This window comes from Ovis canadensis, chromosome 1, assembly GCF_042477335.2.
Source record: "Ovis canadensis isolate MfBH-ARS-UI-01 breed Bighorn chromosome 1, ARS-UI_OviCan_v2, whole genome shotgun sequence".
Taxonomy (NCBI): Eukaryota; Metazoa; Chordata; class Mammalia; order Artiodactyla; family Bovidae; genus Ovis; species Ovis canadensis.
In genome coordinates, this window is record NC_091245.1 from 6,652,815 (window position 1) to 6,673,184 (window position 20,370).

A 20,370-nucleotide genomic window follows, 5' to 3' on the forward strand; every position below is an offset into this window, starting at 1 on the left:
TTGGTGTAGTCAATAAAGCAGAAGTAAGTGTTTTTCTGGAACTCTCTTGCTTTTTCATTGATCCAACAGATGTTGGCAATTTGATCTCTGGTTCCTCTGCCTTTTCTAAAACCAGCTTGAACATCTGGAAGTTCTTGATTCACATAGTGTTGAAGCCTGGCTTGGAGAATTTTGAGCATTACTTTACTAGGGTGTGAGATGAGTGCAGTTGTGCCGCAGTTTGAGCATTCTTTGGCATTGCCTTTCTTTGGGATTGGAATGAAAACTGACCTTTTCCAGTCCTCTGGCCAATGCTGAGTTTTCCAAATTTGCTGGCATATTGAGTGTAGCACTTTCACAGCATCATCTTTCAGGAGTTGAAATAGCTCAACTGGAATTCCATCACCTCCACTAGCTTTGTTCATAGTGATGCTTCCTAAGGCCCACTTGACTTCGCATTCCAGGATATCTAGCTCTAGCTAGGTCAGTGACCACACCATCATGGTTATCTGGGTCATTTAGATCTCTTTTGTATAGTTCTGTGTATTCCTGATGCCTCTTCTTAATATCTCCTGCTTCTGTTAGGTCCATACCATTTCTGTCCTTTATTGAACCTGTCTTTCTATGAAATGTTCCCTTGGTATCACTAATTTCCTTGAAAAGATCTCTAGACTTTCCCATTCTGTTGTTTTCCTTTATCTCTTTGCACTGATCACTGAGGAAGGCTTTCTTATCTCTTCTTGCTATTCTTTGGAACTCTGCATTCAAATGGGTATATCTTTCCTTTTCTCCTTTGCCTTTAGCTTCTCTTCTGTTCTCAGCTATTTGTAAGTCCTCTTCAGACAACCATTTTGCCTTTTTGCATTTCCTTTTGATGGGGATGGTCTTGATCCCTGCCTCCTGTACAATGTCACGAACCTCCATTCATAGTTCTTCAGGCAATCTGTCTATCAGATCTGATTCTTTGAATCGATTTGTCATTTCCATTTAGACAGCAAAGACTCTATGGATGTGATGAAGGATTTTAAAGTGGGGAGGTCTCCTAGATCTATTGTCCTGGTGGGCCCTGATTGCAATCACAGGTGTCCTTGTGAGAGAGAGGTGGCAGGAGTTAGACTGCAGACAAAAGAGAAGGAACACAATCTTGGAGGCAGAGATTGGATTTGTGCTTCCATGAGTAGGAATGCCATGAGCAGGGGAATGCCAGCAGCCACCAGAAGCTGGCGGATTCTTCCCAGATGAGATACCTGTGAACTTCTGACTTCTGACCTCTGGAATTATGAAAGAATAAATTCTTGCTTTAAGCTACTAAGTTTGTGGCAGTTTGTCTCTGCAGGATAGGAAGCTAATACAACGGAGGAACTATTTACAGAAGTATTTGCCCCAGGCTGGGGTTTCCCAGGTGGCTCAGTGGTAAAGAATCCACCTGCCAGTGCGGAAGGTGCAGTAGACACAGGTCCAGCCCCTGGGTCAGGAAGGTCCCCTGGAGGAGGACATGGCAACCCACTCTGGTATTCTCGCCTGGGAAATCCCAGGGACAGCGGAGCCTAGCGGGCTCCAGTCCTGGGGGTGGCAAAGAGTCAGACTCAACTGAGCGTCGGACTTCCTGAGCACACAGGGAAACAGTTCGGCTCAGAGCGGTACGCAGGGGCCAATAACAGCATCCTGAGCCCTGCAGGAGGAGGGGAAGGGGCAGCCACCAGAACTTGGAAGAAGAGAGGAATAAAGAGGTGTCCCCGTGGAGGAGCTGTGACACCAGGCTGAGGAGACCTGCAGAAAGGGCAATGGTGGGGAATAAAGACCACAGCCTCCACCTCCACCATCCTTCTGGGGCTCCCCATTGGCTAAACCTCTGAGTCAGAGGCAGGAGGAGAAAGGGGTGAACCAGTAGGGTGGGAGGCAGAAGGGAGTGATCCAGCTCCTGCCAGGCCCAGGGGAGCGATGTTGGCAACTGACTGATATATAATCAAAGGCACCGTAAGAACACTTCTAGAGACATGAAGCATTTCTATGGCTGATTTTATTCTGAGATAACTGAAAAATACCAGTCCAGCTTTTTATTAGAAAAGTTATTTATTTGTTTTTAAGAAATTTCAAAGAATTCATAAGCACTGCCAAGAGACGTGAAACAGCGGAACTGCGTCCTGCTGTTCAGTGTCCCTGTGCCCCACTTCGTCACGGCTCTTTCTCACTCAGCGCTGGCCTGCAGGCATGTGCTGCCGATGTTGCATATGAAGCTCCCGTCCCTGCCATAACCCGGCACCCTGGCAGGGTGTGAACTCAGTGACCTCACTAAAGATGCAAGGAATTAGGGGGCAGCACTTGACGCACCACGTAGCCTTCCGAGATCTAGCTGGCCCCAGCTCCGCCTGTCCTCGCTTTGCACCAGGAAGTGTGATACTGTGATTGATAAGAAGTATCTGCTTGGCCTTTAACCCCTTTCTGGTGCAGAGCATCTAAGACCTTTAGGACTTCCTAAGTCATGAATGACCAAGACATCTTTTGTTATGCTAACGAAGTGACTCTGGGGGCGTCTAAAGATGGGGGCTGGATGCCAGGAGCCACCAATCATGTGATTAGAGGGCTGGAACTTTTGCTTCCACCCCCGACAAGAGAAGAGAGGCTAGCGGTGGTGGTGGTGGTTTAGCCGCTAAGTCATGTCCGACTCTTGTGACCCCATGGACCGTAGCTTGCCAGCCTTCTCTGTCCATGGGGATTCTCTAGGCAAGAATACTGGAGTGGGTTGCCAGGCTAGAGGTTTGCATCAATTGCTAATGGCCAGTGACGTAGTCAACGACCCCTGCATCTTGAAGCATCCAAGAAAACCCGAAGAGATAGGGTCCAGAGAGCTTCCAGGCTGGTGAACACCTGAGATCTGGAGAGAGTGGTGCCCAGAGAGGGCATGGAAGCTGTGTGTCCCTTCCCCAAGCCTCATCCCAGGCATCTCTTTCATCTGCCTGGTCCTGAGTGATTTCCTGTTAAAACAAACTGCTAATCTAGCAGGTTAGTGAGTGAAACATTTCCCTAAGTTCTGAGAGCCCCTCTAGAAAGCTAACTGAACCCAAATCTCTAATCAGTAGCCAGTTTGTCAGACAACCTGGATGACTGGCATCTGAAGTGGGTTTGTGGACTGAGCCTTACTTTGTGGGATCTGATATCATCTCCAGGTGGAGAGTGTCAGAATTGAGTTGAACTGTATGGCACCCACAGTGTGGAGGTGTAAACCTCACCCCCACATCCTAATGGGGTCCTCAGTTTGATGAACGGCCCAAACCAGATCCCACCCAGGAAATGAAAGCATCTTCACAAGGAATAGGGTCACTTGCTGCAGGAAGCCCCTACTGGTTAAGCTGGTCAATGTCATTAAATAAAAGCAGGTAAGAGAAAGGTAAGAAATTGGGTGGCTGAAAGGTTTCCTACAAGACATATGATGAACTCAGTGTGTGTGTGTGTGTGTGTGTGTGTGTGTGCATGTATGGTCTGTGTGTGTGTGTGTGCGTGCACGCGTGTATGGTCTGTGTGTGTGTGTCTGTGTCTGTATATGTGTGCATATATATTTTTGTATGTGCTATGTTTTGGTGATTGTGTGGTAACACATCTGTTTTCTCCTTGTGCCTCTGATTCTTGTTCAGTTGCTCAGTCATGTCTGACTCTGCCTCCCTCATGAACTACAGCACACCAGGCTTCCCTGCCCTTCACCATTTTCCAGAGTTTGCTCAAACTCATGTCCGTCAAGTTGGTGATAGCATACAGCCATCTGGTCCTCTGTTATCCACGTCTCCTCCTGCTTTCAATCTTTCCCAGCACCAGGGTCTTTTCCAACGAGTTGGCTCTTTGCATCAGGTGGCCGAAAATCGGAGCTTCAGCATCAGCCCTTCCAATGAATATTCAGGGTTGATTTCCTTTACAATTGACTGGTTTGATCTCCTTGCAGTCCAAGGGGCTCTCAAGAGTCTGTGACTGCGGCCAAAAAATTAAAAGATGCTTGCTCCTTTGTGCCTCACCTGGTAGGTAATTGGTCTTTGGGTCACTGTGTTGAAAAGGATACCAAAATAGCATCCAGGGAAAGAGGATATGGTGGGCAGGGGATGAGACATGCCAGTGAGCCAGCCCCATGTCCTGAAGCAAAAACAGAGGTAGATTTGTGGATGAAGGAAGCTTTTACACTGACCACCAGCAGGGGAGCTCAAGGAGGATTTGTGCTATCTCTTTGCAACTATTGTTGATGAATTTGCACATTTTAACAATTCAGACTTAGGTTAGTTAATTGGATTTAGTCTCCAAATTGGATTTGGATTTCTAAGCAGTGGGAAGAGATCTTCAAGCTCTTTTATTGAAAGTTAGAGTAGAGAGTTTCGGTAAGAAAAGAAAGCTTTCTGCAAATGCATTTGGAATTTTTTCATCAGCTGTTCTCTGCTGTGTCTTTGCCCTGGTCTTAGAAAAGCCCATCCCCAGGGAGACCACGGTTCTCAGCCTCCTTGGGGAAAACTCACTCAAATCATTCCCTACTCAGATACCCCAGAGATTCAGAAACTCAGATGTTCAGATCTGTGTGTTAGAATCAAGGCCCACCTTAACCTCTGCAGGAGTCACTGAGAATAAGTATTTCCTTGAATCTTTCTTTCCAGAACATTCAACAAAATAACCCACCCAAATTAGGAGTCCACTTGATTTTCTCCACCTGAAGAATGAGAGATGAGATGTGGGTTTCAGGCACATAGCCAAAGAACCATGCAGGGAAGGGGACTCTTTCTTGTAAATGTTTAAGAAAATGACAGAATCTCAGGCTTTGCTTCCCTCTGAGGGCCCGTCAGTGGTGTAATAAGCCATTGATGGCTTGTACCAGTTCACAGAGGCTAACTGCTAAAGCTCCAGGAATTTTGTGAGTGAGTTGTTAAACACAACTGTTATTAAAAATCAAAGTAGATAAGCTTAGCAATAAATTTTATTTTAAAAAGTAGCATGTGTGTAGCTTCCCTGGTGGCTCAGCTGGTAAAGAATCTGCCTGTAATATGGGACACCTGGGTTGGGAAGATCCCCTGGAGAAGGAAATGGCAACCCACTCCAGTATTCTTGCCTGGAGAATCCCATGGACGGAGGAGCCTGGTGGGCTACAGTCCATGGGGTCACAGAGAGTCAGACAGGACTGAGCAACTAAGACAACAGACACCAGTGTGTATGTGGAGCGTATTAGTCGCTCAGTCGTGCCTGACTCTTCACGACCCCCTGGACTGTAGCCCACCAGGCTCCTCCATCCATACGATTGTCCAGGCAGGAATACTGGAGTGGGGAGCCTTTCCCTTCTCCAGGGGATCTTTCAGACTCAAGGATAGAGCCTGGGTCTCCTGCATTCCAGGCTGATTCTTTACCATCTGAGCCACCAGGGAAGCCCCCAAAGAAATAATAAGTACCTAAAACTCATCACTTCCTGCTTATTTCACAATTATCAACGGTTTCGAGGCTGTTTCCATCTATTGTGCCATATGGCAGAAGTCCTACATAACGGTGATGGTTACTCTGCGTGTCTTCCCAACTTCAGATTAAGTGATGTCATGTTAGTATTTTGAAATATTTATACCCTGGAAATCAGTAAATGTTGATCAGGACTTTTTTTTTTACATCCAGGAGCTGCTTGGTTAATATTTACCAACACACCATAGCTCACCCTCTTTGCTACACAGAGGGCAAGGAGAAAATGGATGGATTGGTGTGATCCCAACAGCCCAGGAGGGGGAAGATTCGGAAGAGAAATACACACACACACACACACACACACACACACACTCACACTCACACTCCTTCCCCTGGCTGGAGGAAGCCCTTGGAAATAGATGGCTTGCACCCAGCTCCCTCGTTTCCTATGTTGCACACTCACAGGGCAGCCTCCAGGCCTGCCTTTCCCCGCTGCAGAGGAGAAGTCATTACTGAGCTCACAGATGGAGCCCGGATGACGGCACCCTGGGGAGTAGCCATCACGGGTTCTTTCTCCCCAGAACTCCAAGCCCTCCATCTGCAATGAGCCCCGCCTGGCAGATGCTCCTCTGGGCAGTGGGGGGCCTGGGCTGGTGGGAACAGGAGGCAAAAAACTGGTGTGCGCACTGTGGCAGGGAGGCAGGTGTGCCCTGCCTGCCCACACCCCGGAGCAGGGCTCTGCAAGAGAGACCTGGGTATAGAAATAAACCTGCACGCTGAGCCGAGGACTATTTTTAGCTGCTAGCAGGGACATGTGAGGCTGGGAAGAAATGTGAGCAATCTTCTGGAATGAGGTGGGATGGAGCTTTGTGACTGGTGGGCATCGGACTTCAGATCCTGACACAAGGATTGAAAGAACACAAGGAGGCAGAAACCCAGAAGAGAACCCAAGTGGAGGAATCAGCAGGTGTTTTTGGAGAGATACTTTCTCAGAAATGGACTCTCAGGGGGTCTGCCTTTGTGAGCGCAGAACTGAGTCAGAAAGGGAGATGTCTAACGTGCTCACATGAGAAAGAGCAGAAGCAGGGGGCGTTTGGCGATGGCTGTTTGATCTAAAATCTTAGCATCTGTGACCCAGAGGCTCCTCATACAGACTCCATCTCACAGACATTGGCAGGGGTGAGAAAGAGCCACAACCTCAACGAGCTTCAGTTAGGATCCCGTGTCTCCACACAAAGGAAAGCTCAGCAATCGTGGAAAGAACGTTCCGGATTTGTCACTCTAGACTTGGAGAAATGTCTGCAATGCAGACTTCATAGACTAGAGGAAGTAGGAGAGAGATACGCCAGATGTGCCTAGTAGATGCCGGGAGTGAGAAATACCCGACTGGTACCAGTGGGAAGCTTTGGGAGGTCAGGCTGGGGAGACACTTTCACGCCTATTTCACACTTTTGTATTGTGCATGTGTTGTCTTTGCTTTAAAAAAAAATAAAAATAGAGTGGGAAATCTGCTTAAAGCTCAGCCAGGCGGTGGCAGATCCAGTTCTTTGCGGCTGTGATCCAGTTTCCTTGCTGGCTGCAAACTGAGAGCCATTCTGTTTCTAAAGGTCACTGCACGCCCTGGTGCCTGGTGCCTGGTGCCGTCTTCCATCTCCAAAGCTACAAGGGACGCTGAATGCCTCTCACACGTTCTTGTCTCTTTTAGCATTATTTATTTGTCTGTGCCGGGTCTTTGTTGTGTTTTCTTTTATTGAGCAGCTGTTGTGTGCCAGGCAGAACCCAGGGAATTTCGTGTATGTTATCCTACTTGGTTTTCCTGATAGTTCTATGAGGTGGACATCATTTCTCTTTGGCAGGTGAAGAAATCAAGAATGAAGGAGGTTCAGCCCAGGAACACATGTTAGGAGGTAGGAAAACACTTGTCCTGAATCGCTATTCTCCACTTCTATGCACATGTCACAGATAAAGAAGAGTCTTCACTCAGGAAAATCCACATAGTTGATCTGCCTCTCTGCAAACTCCTTGCATCCAGAACTTTACCCAAACATGGCCTAAGCCTGTCATCTCAGGACAGATGGAAGAAGACACAGATACAAGAAAAGTAGCAAGGATCCAGGGATTGGAGGAATGAACTGAATGCGCAGTAAAGCCTCACCCGTGAATGAACTAAGTCTTATCTTCCCAAGAGGCAGCTCGTATTGAGTTGGCCAAAGAGATCATTTGGGTTTTTCTGGAAGATGGTACGGACACTTAAACAAACTATGTGGCCAACCCAATATTATCCATTATTGGCCTCACTTCGGTCTTTAAGATTTAAAGTTGGTGGGTTGTACAATGGAGATGTTGTTACATTCATCTGTTTCCTGTTGTGATGATGCGTTCGGTTTATTTGTTAATGAATTTATGAAATGAGGCAAATGTTCTAGAAAACACAGTGCAGCTAAGAAGAACTAGGCCGGGGAGACTGCTGAGAACGGAAACCCACACATTTGGATGATACTTTATTGACAGTTTCAAGTCAATAAAGTGCCATATCTAGACGGTGGATGGAACACTTGGTTTACCCATCTTCCTCCTCAAATTCATTTAAGAGACAGAAGAGATATTTAAAGAACAGGCTCATTTAAAATGTAGTATTGAGTACAGAGGGGTTCGTCACATTGTTTTCTCTGCTTTCTTGTGTGTTGAGTAATTACCTATTGAAACTTAAAAAGAATTAGGGGTTGGAGATCTCACAGCACCACTGGAAAACACACAAGAATTTTTTTTTAACCTATGCATTTTATAGAGTGAATACGATGGAAGTGATAAAGGTTAGTAAGAACTGAAACATCTCACAGCCTGGGGGAGGTGCAGAAATGTAAACAGCCTATTTTTCCAGTAACTTCCTAAAGTCAGGGAGCAGGCAGGAGCTGAGAGTTGGCCGCTGGCTTCCGGAAGAGCTCCAGGCCTCTGAGGTAAGCCTGTGTCCTCGTTAGAGCATCAGGGCCACCTTGTCCCCACCAGCTTCTGGCCTCAGTGTCAGCATGCCAGGCCGTGCTAAGTTGCTTCATCGTATCTGAGTCTTCACAACCCTACAGACTACAGCCCACTGGGCTCCCCTGTCCATGGGATTCTCCAGGCAAGAATACTGGAGTGGGGTGCCATTCCTCCTCCAGGGGATCTTCCTGGTCCAGGGACCGAATGCATCTCTTAAGTTTCTTGCAATGACAGGTGGGTTCTTTACCCTTAGGGCTACCTGGGGAGAAACTACATCAGTATAAAAAGCCAGGAGACTTCACCTTCTGAGTTTGGTTTTTTTTTTTTTCCTCTCTTCTGTGTTTGGCCCTGTCATGTGGGATCTTAGTTACCCCACCAGGGATCAAACCAGTGCCTCCTGCTTCGGGAGCACACAGTCTTAACCCCTGGACCACCAGGAAGTCCCATTCCATACTCCTTTTTTTTTTTTCATAATCTAGCAAATTAATCATTTTAATCAGTTTTCTATTGATTACAGTTGGTTCAGACATTCCTAAAACAGAAATCTTAAATCTATTTTTTGTAAATTAATTTATTTATTTTAATTGGAGGCTAATTACTTTATAATATTGTGGTGAGTTTTGCCATACATTGACATGAATCAGCCATGGGTGGACATGTGTTCCCCATCCTGAACCTCCCTCCCCATCCCATCCCTCAGGGCTGTCCCAGTGCACTGGTCTGGAGCACCCTGTCTCAGGCATTGAACCTGGACTGGAAATCTATTTCACGTATGGTAATATACATATTTCAATGCTATTCTCTCAAATCATCCCACCCTCGCCTTCTCCCAGAGTCCAAAAGTCTGTTCTTTACATCGAGGTCTCTTTTGCAGTTTTGCACATAGGGTCATCATTACCATCTTTCTAAATTCCATATATATATGCGTTAGTATACTGTATTAGTGTTTTTCTTTCTGACTTACTTCACTCTGTATAATAGGCTCCAGTTTCATCCACCTCGTTAGAATTGATTCAAATGCATTCTTTTTCATAGCTGAGTAATACTCCATTGTGTATACGTACCACAGCTTTCTTATCCGTTCACCTGCCGATGCATTCCATGCTTCTTAAAGCGTCATCCTGTACCAGCAGTATCAGCAGCCCCTGGGGACGTGCTAGAAATGCAGCTTCTCAGGCCCCACCTCGAATCCTTTGAATCTGACACTCAGGACAAAAGGCCCAGAAGGCTGTGCTCCAGGATACCCCCCAAGTGATTTTGATACACACTCATATACTCTGCCCCCAGGGTCACTCCCAGCTCTCTCCTTTCACCAAGGAGAATCTGCAGTCCACTAGCCAATTCCCCACCCACACAAACCACAGAAAGGCCCCTCTACGGGCCAACATTTGCCTCTTACAGCCCTGGACAGGACACCCCCAAACTGTGCAGCCAAACATTGCCCTCTGGGAACATACACAACTAGAGAATTGGAACATGACTTCATGTTCACCCAAGAAGCTCACAACAGCTACTGAGACCGATAAACCTAGATCTTCCTTTGTAAATACAGACCCACATGCAAGGATGATAAGACGCTAAAGGACAATCAAGTGCCTGAAAGTGGAAAAAGTAGCTTATGGCTTGCAAGAAACATGGTTAAGACAAAAAAGATGAAGAAGTCCTTTCAAAAGTCTAAGCAATATCCTCAGAGAGTGCTGAGAATCAATCTTCATTCATTAAACAAGGACACAATGTTCTGAAAACCATCAGTTGGGGATAATAGGCAGTTCTTGGGGGGTAGCACTAGTGGTAAAGAATCTGCCTGCCAATGTTGGAGACACAAGAGACTCGGGTTCGATCCCAAGTCAGGAAGACCCCCTGGAGTAGGAAATGGCAACCCACTCCAGTATTCTTACCTGGAGAATCCCATGGACAGAGGAGAGCCGTGGGTCTGCAAAGACTAAGCACAAAACAACAAAAGGTAATAATATGGAGACAAGAGCCTCAGTGAAAGAATCGGATCATGAAATGGATGTAGCTGAAAAACAAATTCACGTTTTAGAATTCAGCACACAGAGCACAGTTACAAAGAGAACAATGTTCTGGAAGAAATTCACAGCCTGTCATCTGCAAGCAGAGGTTAACGGAGGACTTCCTGTTTGACTGGAGTCTCTCCCTGCTGTGTGAATTGTCTACAATGAGCATTTTCAGAAAAGCAGTAAGCACACATTTGAATAGAGGAAACCCATCTATGAAGGTTGTACGTGTGTGTTTCTGTATGACCATGTCTAAAGGATGGTCACGGAGACGTTTACTTGCTCTTTTCCCCAAGTGGTGGAGTTTAATAGTTGTGTCTGCTTTGAGAAATAGGTGTTATTCTTATAGTAAACTTGAACTCATCCAGTGAAGATTATCCAGTTTTCAGATAACTGGCCACATGGCATTGGGAACTGGGAGATGGCTCACTTCTGAGACAGGCTGGGGGGTGAATGCTGTCTGGCTTTTGAGTTGGGAGTTGTCTGAGCTGAGGGATCAAGAGAAGACACTCTGATGGGAGCTTAACAGGGATGTCTAGAGGTCCTTAAAGCGTGAAGTGAAAGTTTCTCAGTCATGTCTGGCTCTTTACTACGCCATGGGCTATACAGTCCATGGAATTCTCCAGGCCAGAATACTGGAGTGGGTAGCCTTTCCCTTCTCCAAGGGATCATCCCAACCCAGGGACTGAACCCAGGTCTCCCGCATTGCAGGTGGATTCTTTACCAGCTGAGCCACGAGAGAAGCCCAGAATACTGGAGTGGGTAGCCTATTCCTTCTCCAGTGGATCTTCCCAGCCCAGGAGTTGAACCGGCGTCTCCTGCACTTGGGTCCTTGCCACCTGGGAAGGGCAGGGCTCTGTTGTCATTCAGTCACTAAATCCTGTCCACTTTCTGCGACCCCATGGACTACAATTCCCCAGGCTTCCTTGTCCTTCACTATCTCCCAGCGTTTGCTCAAATTTATGTCCATTGCATCAGAGATGCTATCTAACCATCTCATCCTCTGCCACCCCCTTCTCCTTTTGCCTTCAGTCTTTCCCAGCATCAAGGTCATTTCCAAAGAGTCAGTTCTTCGCATCAGGTGGCCAAAGTATTGGAGCTTCAACTTCAGCAGCAGACCTTCCAATGAATATTCAGGGTTGATTTCCTTTAGGATTGCCTGGTTGAATCTCCTTGCAGTCCAAGGGACTCTCAAGAGTCTTCTCCAGCACCACAGTTCAAAAGCATCAACTCTTCTGCACTCAGCCTCTGGGCTCTGCTTCGTCATAATTACAGCTCGTGCACGACTCAGTGCTGATTATCATTTGGGTTTGATTGTGATTTTATGCCATCTGTCATCCATTTGCCTTCAATGATTCTGTTTCTAAAGAATTGTTACTTCATTGCTGTGTAACAAACCACCCCCAAACTTTGAGTGGTTTAAAAAGGCAGTCATGTGTTCCTTCTTTTTTATGGAGTATAGCTGCTTTGAAAAATTGTGTTAGTTTCTGCTGTACAACAAAGTGAGCCAGCTATATATCCATACATCCCCTCTTTCTTAGGCCTCCCTCCCACTCACCCCCTGCCCCCATCCCATCCCTCTAGGTCATCACAGAACACTGAGCTGAGCTCCCTGGCCCTTAGTTTGCCTGCTGAGGCTGAGCTAGGCTTACACATACATCTGCAAGCTGGCTGGAGTCTAGGTGACCCAGGATGATCTCAGTTAAGAAGACGCAGCTCTGTTCCATGAGGTCTGTCATCTGCCAGCTGCTTAGCCTGGGCTTGTTCTTACTGTGGAGGCAGGGGTCCAAATGCGAGCGCAGAGGAGTGCAGACATCTAGAAGCTGAGGTTCAGATGCTTTCGCTACGTTCATGGGCTACAGCAAGTCAGAGCCTGGTCTGCATTCAAGGGAAGCAGCAGATAGAGTCCAGCTCTTGCTGGAAAGAGTGCAAAGTCCAGAGCTTGTGGGATGGAGTGGAAAACTGGGGCTATTTTTGCATTCAACGCAATTCCAATTTGAATTGAAAATTCAAAATTGTCAATTTTGAACGTCGATTTTGTAGCCCTGCTGGTGTGGCCCACACTGCCTGCAAAAGGGTGTAGGACAGAGCCTAAGCACTCACACCTTCGGGCCTTTTGCGAACTGCATTTTGCCATCCAGGTAGCTTCTGTGGTAACAGAGTTCAGTTGTGATGAGTGTCTGAGATCCCCTCTCTCTCGGGACAGGTGTCCCTTCCCGTTTTCCATCCCATCTGTCTTCTCCCTCCCTGCCTTCTTCCCGGGGAGCCTCTCAGGCCACGGAGGGCCCAGTTTCCCAGACCGAGTCCTCACGGTCCTCCCCAGGGATGGGCCTGTCATGCCATTCAACTTCTTCCCGCAGAGCATCTGCACACACACACACGTGTCCCCCTCAGTAACACTGACCACCTCTCATCTCTCATAAGATAACTTCCTTGCTTTATTGCCCTAAACAACTTTTTTCACCAAAGGTGAAGATGGAAAGGAACAGTGGAGTCAAGAGGGAGAGAGAGAGACCCATTCCCCCAGATGTGCCATTAAAAAAGAAGAGAGAAGAAAACCTTTTGTTCTTTAAGAATGAAAGGAAAGCAGATGACAGATGGAGGAACCTCTTGGAAATGCTGATCGCTTCCGCAAAGCCAGTCCCCCAATGTTAACAGTCCTGCCATGTCTATTGGCTGCAAATTCGCTCTCTTCTCCCTGGAAAAAAACAGATGAGCACCTCTTACTCTCCAGTGTCTGCATCAGGGAAACAATGGTGTCCCCCGTGCCACTGGTTCTTTTTAGAACAGGACGATGACATCATTGAAGCATCTGATTTTTTTCCCCTTACATAAAAGAAGATTAATGGCAAAAACCACAAGAGGGACTATTGTTTTTGCCAGCTTTGTCCAAATCTGGTTAAAATACTTGCTTTCACAAAATGCAACCCTGTTCCCGAGGTAACAAAAGCCCCTTCTTCAATGATGCTATGTCCCTTCCCTGAGAAAGACCACACACGGGGAACTGAGTCATGTCTGTGCTCAGTGCCCCTGACTGTCCCAGACCAGGGGGCCTCACCATGAGCCCAGCTGCTGGAAAATCAGAGCCTCATATGGAAAAGCCAAGATGAAACCAACCCATCTGGGCCATGATCAGAAGATGAACTTCAATTTGTCGAATCCAGGGGTATTTAAGGATGCTGGACCTTGAAACAGAGGGGCGAGGTTTGACTGTGACCCACACTTTATCAACTGGACTTCATGCTCTTTCTTCCAAAAGTGATGCATGAAGACACCCTCTGAAAAGCGACGTGTAAGCTTATTTCTGAGATAGTGATTCCAATCTGCTTACTGTACGTTACCTATCATGGCACCCCTGGGAGTTTCCCAGCTATGAGCAGATCCCCCTCAATTTCTGGGGTCCCTGGGTCTTGCAGCTGTTTATAGGAGTTTGCCGGGGCTGGGAGGGCCGTGGGTCCCTGTGGGTGGCCCCTCCCCACGGTCTGGCATATGACTTCTCCAATAACTGACAGTGATTTCTCCAGGCTGACAGGCAATCTGGTCCCTGGGCAGCTTCAAACATTAGTTCTGCAAAGTGAATACGAGATGGAATGGGCTCCAGTTTTAACTAGACTCGGCAAGGATGCTAACGTTTACATCAACAACAGTGAGAAAGATTGCCCATGGCTTTAAAAAATGCCTTTCGTCCAATTCAATGAGAAAGTTTCCATTCTGAAACTCAAGGGTCTGAGCCCTATGCCGGCGCTGCCCACTAGTATTTTCTGAGTTAATGGAACTGTTTCACGTCTGGGCTGTGCTGTGTGGCAGCCACTAGTCAGGTGTGGCTGTTGAGCATTTGTAATGTGGCTGCTGAAGCTGAGGACCCGACTTGAGAATCGTCTTTAATTTTAATTAGTTTAGTGTGGATTGCCAGCTGTGTCATCTGTACACTTTTACAGTCTTCCAGTTCCTTATAAAGTTTAACGGGCACTTAACATCTGGCCCAGCAATTCCACCCCTAAGTATTTATCCAGGAGAAATGAAAGCGTACGAACACACAGAATCTTATTCAAATGTTTATAGCAACTTTATACATAATAGGTAGAAACTGGAAAAAAAAACAACAACTGGTGTCTATGGACTGATGAGTGAAAAGTACCCTGTGGCTTTGCTGCACGGTGGGCACCACCCAGAGGGAAAGGGACACACTTCTGATACAATGTTTCACTGAGTGAAAGGAGCCAGACTGAATAATGGAAAGAGTCAGGTGTCTCGAAGAGGCAGTGACCTAAAGCAGGGCAGTGGGTTCCTGCGGGTGGGGCCTGGGAGCAGTGGGGAGAGAGGTGCCAGGGGTACTTCCAGGGATGGAAACATTCCATAGCATGACTGTAGCTGTGGTTCCATGACCGCATACAATTGTCACCAAACTTGCTGAGCTGTACGCTTAAAAATTGATGTTTTATTTTACATAAATGTTATGCCTCTAAATCTGATTTTTAAAAAGACTCCGCATGGCTTATTTTTTGTTTTTTACGTTTCTGGTTTTTAAAATTAATTTTATTGGAGTATAGTTGCTTTAGATGCTGTATTAGTTTCTGCTGTGCAGAAAAGTCATCAGCTGCAGGGTTACATATGTTTCCTCTTTTTAAGATTTCCTTTCCATTTAGGGCACCACAGAGCGTTCAGTAGAGGTCCTTTTGGTCTTGCCTGGAAAATCCCATGGACGGAGGAGCCTAGTGGGCTGCAGTCCATGCGGTTGCAAAGGGTCGGACACGACTGAGCAACTTCCCTTTCACTTTTCACTTTCATGCATTGGAGAAGGAAATGGCAACCCACTCCAGTGTTCTTGCCTGGAGAATCCCAGGGACAATGGAGCCTGGTGGGCTGCCATCTATGGGGTCACACAGAGTCGGACACGACTGAAGTGACTTGGCAGCAGCAGCAGGTTCTCATCACTTACCTATTTTATATGTAATAATGTATATCTGTCAATCCCATCTCCCAGTTCATCCCACCCCCTTCCTCCTTAGTAGCCATAACTTTGTTCTCTATATCTGTGAATCTGTTTCTGCTTTGCAAATAAGTTCATCTGTACCATTTTTTTAGATTCCATATATTAAACATAAATAAATAATAATAAATAAAAAATGTTTATTGTTTTAAACCCAAAGGAGAGAAAGTGCTCAGTAAATATTTGTGGAATGAATAGATAAATGAGTAAACTAGTTTTAAATATAAAACACTCCTTGTAGCTGTTAAAAATGAAAATTGTGACATTTATTTCCTACAGGTTTCTTGCTTACTTACCTACTTAGATGATGGAAAAAAAAAAAACCCTAAGAGGCAAGTTGTTGAAGAGGCCACTTCAACTCAGTTGATGAATTTATAGCCTCCTGGCTCTCTCCAGCCCATGATGTGAAAGAATACAAGTGATTTTCACAATCACAACTTAACACACTTGGAATCACAATTCTGTAAATGTGACAGTGAAGTCAGGCTAACACCCAGTGAGATGGCTTCACCAGCTGCCTTTGGACTCTGAATTCAAATGCTTGACACTCAGGGTAGACTCAACACCAGGGCCACAGAAAGTGTCCGCTGGGAGCTGCTGCTCCCGGCTGGAGCACAGGCCAGAGGCCAGAGCACCTGAACCAGGGCCCAGACTGTCTCTGCTTCTCCAGGGCGGGGGCTAACCTGAGGCTGACCGGGAATGCTCACAGCCCCCAGTGTTCTGAAGTCAGAGAGGACCGGTTTCATGAACGCGAAGGACCTCACGCTGGGGATGGGCTTGACTGCACCAAGGGCTTCCCAGGCGGCTCAGGAGTAAAGACTCTGCCTGCCAGTTCAGGGGACACCGGTTCGATCCCTGGGTGGGAACGATCCCTTGGAGTAGGAAATGGCAACTGTTTAGTATTCTTGCCTGGGAAGTCGCATGGACAGAGGAGCCTGGGGGGCTACATCCTTGGGGTCGCAAAGAGTCGAACATGACTGAGCACACTGGTGTGGAGTGTGTTGAGTGCACCAGACTCCTGAGAGGCGCATTCCTAGCGGAGGGTGTGCTAAAGGCACTGGGTACCAGCTATGAGGATGGCGGGAAACCAAGCCCGCCGCCGGAGGCCCTCCCTGGGTTTGGTAGATGGCTGCTGAGCACCAGCCGGATGCTCACGCCAGCCCCCAGCAGCCGCCTCCCAGTGGAACGCGCACTCCTCACACCCAGGTACCTCCTAACGGGAAGTCTTCCTCTGCCAGGAAGTGTCTCCACAGAAGCCACCCCCCGGGTAGAAGTTCCGGATCACAGGGGCTTGTAAGAGTGAAACGACAGAGGGAAGTGCCCAGTAAGAGTCGAAGAATTGGACATACGCACTCACTCTCCCCCCGCCTCGCCTTGGTCTCCCCTGAAACCTCGCTGAGATGGGAGGAAGGGTTTTCATTTCTGTCATTAGTTCTTTAATCATCAGTCTCCAAGGGCAAATAGAACAGAGGACAGTACGATAAACTTGAAAACAAACTGAACCTGCCAAAAAGAGAGGGAATCCGAAATCGGCAGCTGAGAAAGCCCAGCAGAGCTGGGCTGCAGCCGTAGAGCGGGAATGCTCAGAAACAGGTAGCAATTGGCACTCTGGGAGGGGCGGGAGTGGGGGCCACACCAGGGAGGGTGGCTGAAAGCCGGGTGACAGTACACAGACGCCCGCATCTCCTCCCCTTGTCTCCACAGCCACGTGACTCCTCCTCCCTCCTGGCAGGAGACGAGAGGTTGGTCTCCGGAGGGCAGACCAGAAGCTGGGAAAAACACTGTCTCCTGCTTTAAGGGCTCCATCTGAGGGCACCAAGAGAGTCAGTGGGCACCACTCTGCTTCTCTCAGGAGGCTTCCAGAATCTGTGGCTTTCAGCCTCCTGGAACAAGATTCTTGGAGTCTGAGAATCTGAACCAACCCAGAAAGCAATTCCCCAAACTGAACAGCTCGTACACACCCCACTCACCCACCCACCCATAGCAAATCCATGTGTCTTAAGCCCCATCCACCTACACAGGAGATCCAGCAGCTTTTTAGAATATGCAGGGAGACAAAAAGTTTAAAAAAGGTAACTATCAAAATCCTCAGGGAGATTAAAGAGATATTTCTTCTATGAAGCAAAAATGAGATGCTTCAAAAATAATTTTATAAAAGTAGTATAAGAGAACAACAAAGCTCCTGAAATTAAAGAGAGAGAGAGAGTAGAAATTTAGCACTCAATAAAAAATGTGAAACTGGAGCTGAAAAAATTCCCAGACAGCAAAGCACAAAGAAAAGAGATGGAAGTCAAGAGGAAATAAGATAAGAAAATTTAAGAACTGACCCCAAAGGTGCAGCAGCCTAACAGAGAGAGTTCAAAGGAGAGACCAGGATGGCCGGAGGGCTCATCAGGCTCCAGAAAGGAAGGACTTTTCTTTTTTTAAAGTTTATAATCTAAAGTTGTCGCATTTATTTATGTATTGGCCACGTTTCGTGGCACGTGGCGCCTTAGTTCCCCAACCAGGGATCAAACCACACCCCGTGCAGTAGGAGCCTTAACCATTGGACAGTTAGGGAAGTCCCTGGACCTGAGTTTCTAAATGGAAAGGGGGGCCAGAGACCAGCATGATGGAAAACAGAAAACTCCCAAGGCACATCATCATGGAACATCTGGATGCTGCGGGATCGAATAGCCCTGTACAGCTTTCAGAGGGTGGACAGCTTTCTTACAGAGGTTCCAGAATCAGGACACTCTTAAGACGTGTCAAGGGCAGCGCTGGGAGCTGGCAGACAACAGGACAAAGCCCTCGAAACTGAGCCAACGTGATTTCCAGCCTAGAATGCCACAGCCTGCAGTCTGAGGAGAGAAAAGACATTTTCGGACATTGAAAATTTCGGGAAATTTTTCTAGTCACCTTTGCCTGAATTTTAATGTTGAGTTTCTGGCTTGAAACTTAGAAAACTAAGATCATGGCATCTGGTCCCATCACTTCATGGCAAATAGATGGGGAAACAGTGGAAACAGTGACAGATATTACTTTCTTGGGCTCCAAAATCAGTGCAGATGGTGACCGCAGCCATGAAATTAAAAGACGCTTACTCCTTGGAAGAAAACCTATGACCAACCTAGATAGCATAGTCAAAAGCAGAGACATTACCAACAAAGGTCCGTCTAGTCAAAGCTATGGTTTTTCCAGTAGTCATGTATGGATGTGAGAGTTGGATTATAAAGAAAGCTGAGCACCAAAGAATTGATGCTTTTGACCTGTGGCGTTGGAGAAGACTCTTGAAAGTCCCCTGGACTGCAAGGAGATCCAATCAGTCCAACCTAAAAGAGATCAGTCCTGAATACTCATTGAAAGGTCTGATGCTGAAGCTGAAACTCCAATACTTTGGCCACCTCATGCGAAGAGTTGACTCATTGGAAAAGACCCTGATGCTGGGAAACACTGAAGGTGGGAGGAGAAGGGGATGACAGAGGATAAGATGATTTGATGGCATCACTGACTAGAAGGATATGAGTTTGAGCAAGCTCCGGGAGTTGCTGATGGACGGGGAAGCCTGGTGTGCAACCGAACTGAACTGGTCTGGATACTGAGAAAGTTGGAGGAGAGAAGGCAAGAGGGGGTGCAGAATCCATGCTGATCGAGGCTCAGTTCAGTTCAGTTCAGTCGCTCAGTCGTGTCCGACTCTTTGCGACCCCATGAACCGCAGCATGCCAGGCCTCCCTGTCCATCACCAACTCCCGGAGTTCACTCAGACTCACGTCCATCGAGTCCGTGATGCCATGCAGCCATCTCATCCTCTATTGTCCCCTTCTTCTCCTGCCCCCAATCCCTCCCAGCATCAAATTCTTTTCCAATGAGTCAACTCTTCGCATGAGGTGGCCAAAGTGCTGGAGTTTCAGCTTTAGCATCATTTCTTCCAAAGGAGGCTCAAGGAGTCCTAATTGTTCAAGGGGAGGAGGCTGAGCCTCTGGGCAAATGCTAAAGGCCTCTGAGATGTGTGCGTGCACCCCAAGGGCTTCCCAGGAGGCCCCACCTTGGTAAGAAAGAGCCAGATGTCCGTGTATGATGACCGATATCCCACCGCACTGCCTCCTGTTTCCCAAGCTCTCTAAGCTGTGAGCAGGTCTGTTTCCTTTCCTGACACACATGTGTACTTCCATGGGTCAGACCACAAGACCAGGAAGTGTGGCCTCCTCCTTCCACCAAGCTGCAGCAGGCAACCTGCCAGACTGCCGTGAAGCTGTGCCCGCGCTCACCCTCGGAAGGTAAAACCTGCTGTCTCTCCTGTTGAGCCTTGTTTTGGTTTTGATTTAGTCCATCCTATTCTAAGTTTGTCAGCGGCCTCCAGTCTGTTTCAAAGCCTAAATCAAAACGGCAGCAAATTCACCACCGCCATTTAGTTTCAATGAGGAAGTACAGCCAGGCCCCAGATGATAAATTAGCTTAATAACTAGTCATTATTACTTGCCTATTGAATTTCTTTGGGACTTTAGCTAAACATAAACCGGAACAAATCGTTTTAATTTAGGAGACAGAGAAATAAACAAACCAGAGCTAATTTTTTGAATTGCTTTTCAAAAATGGCAAGAGGACCCTGTGACTGGCAGGATAACAACTTTTCTCCTTCCCCCTAAAATGTCCATGATTTTAATCTCTGAAACCAAATCTCTGATCTTCAGGATCTTGAGAGAGAGATTTTTCTGGATTATCTGGTGCAGTGAAAGAGGTTCTTCTTTTTTAAGTTTTGTTTTTCTTTCCCATTTTGACCATGCAGCAGATATGTAGGATCTTAGTTCTCCGACCAGAGATGGAACCTGTCCGTGCCCCTCGCAGTAGAAGCACGGAGCCTTAACCATTGCACCACCAGGGCGGTCCCGGTGACAGAGTTTCTCTAAGAGGAAGGCAGGAGTCGGTACCACAGAAGTGATGACAGAGTCACCTTGGACACAGAGGAAGAGTCACAAGACAAGGAAGTTCACAGGTCCCTCTAGAAGCTGGAAG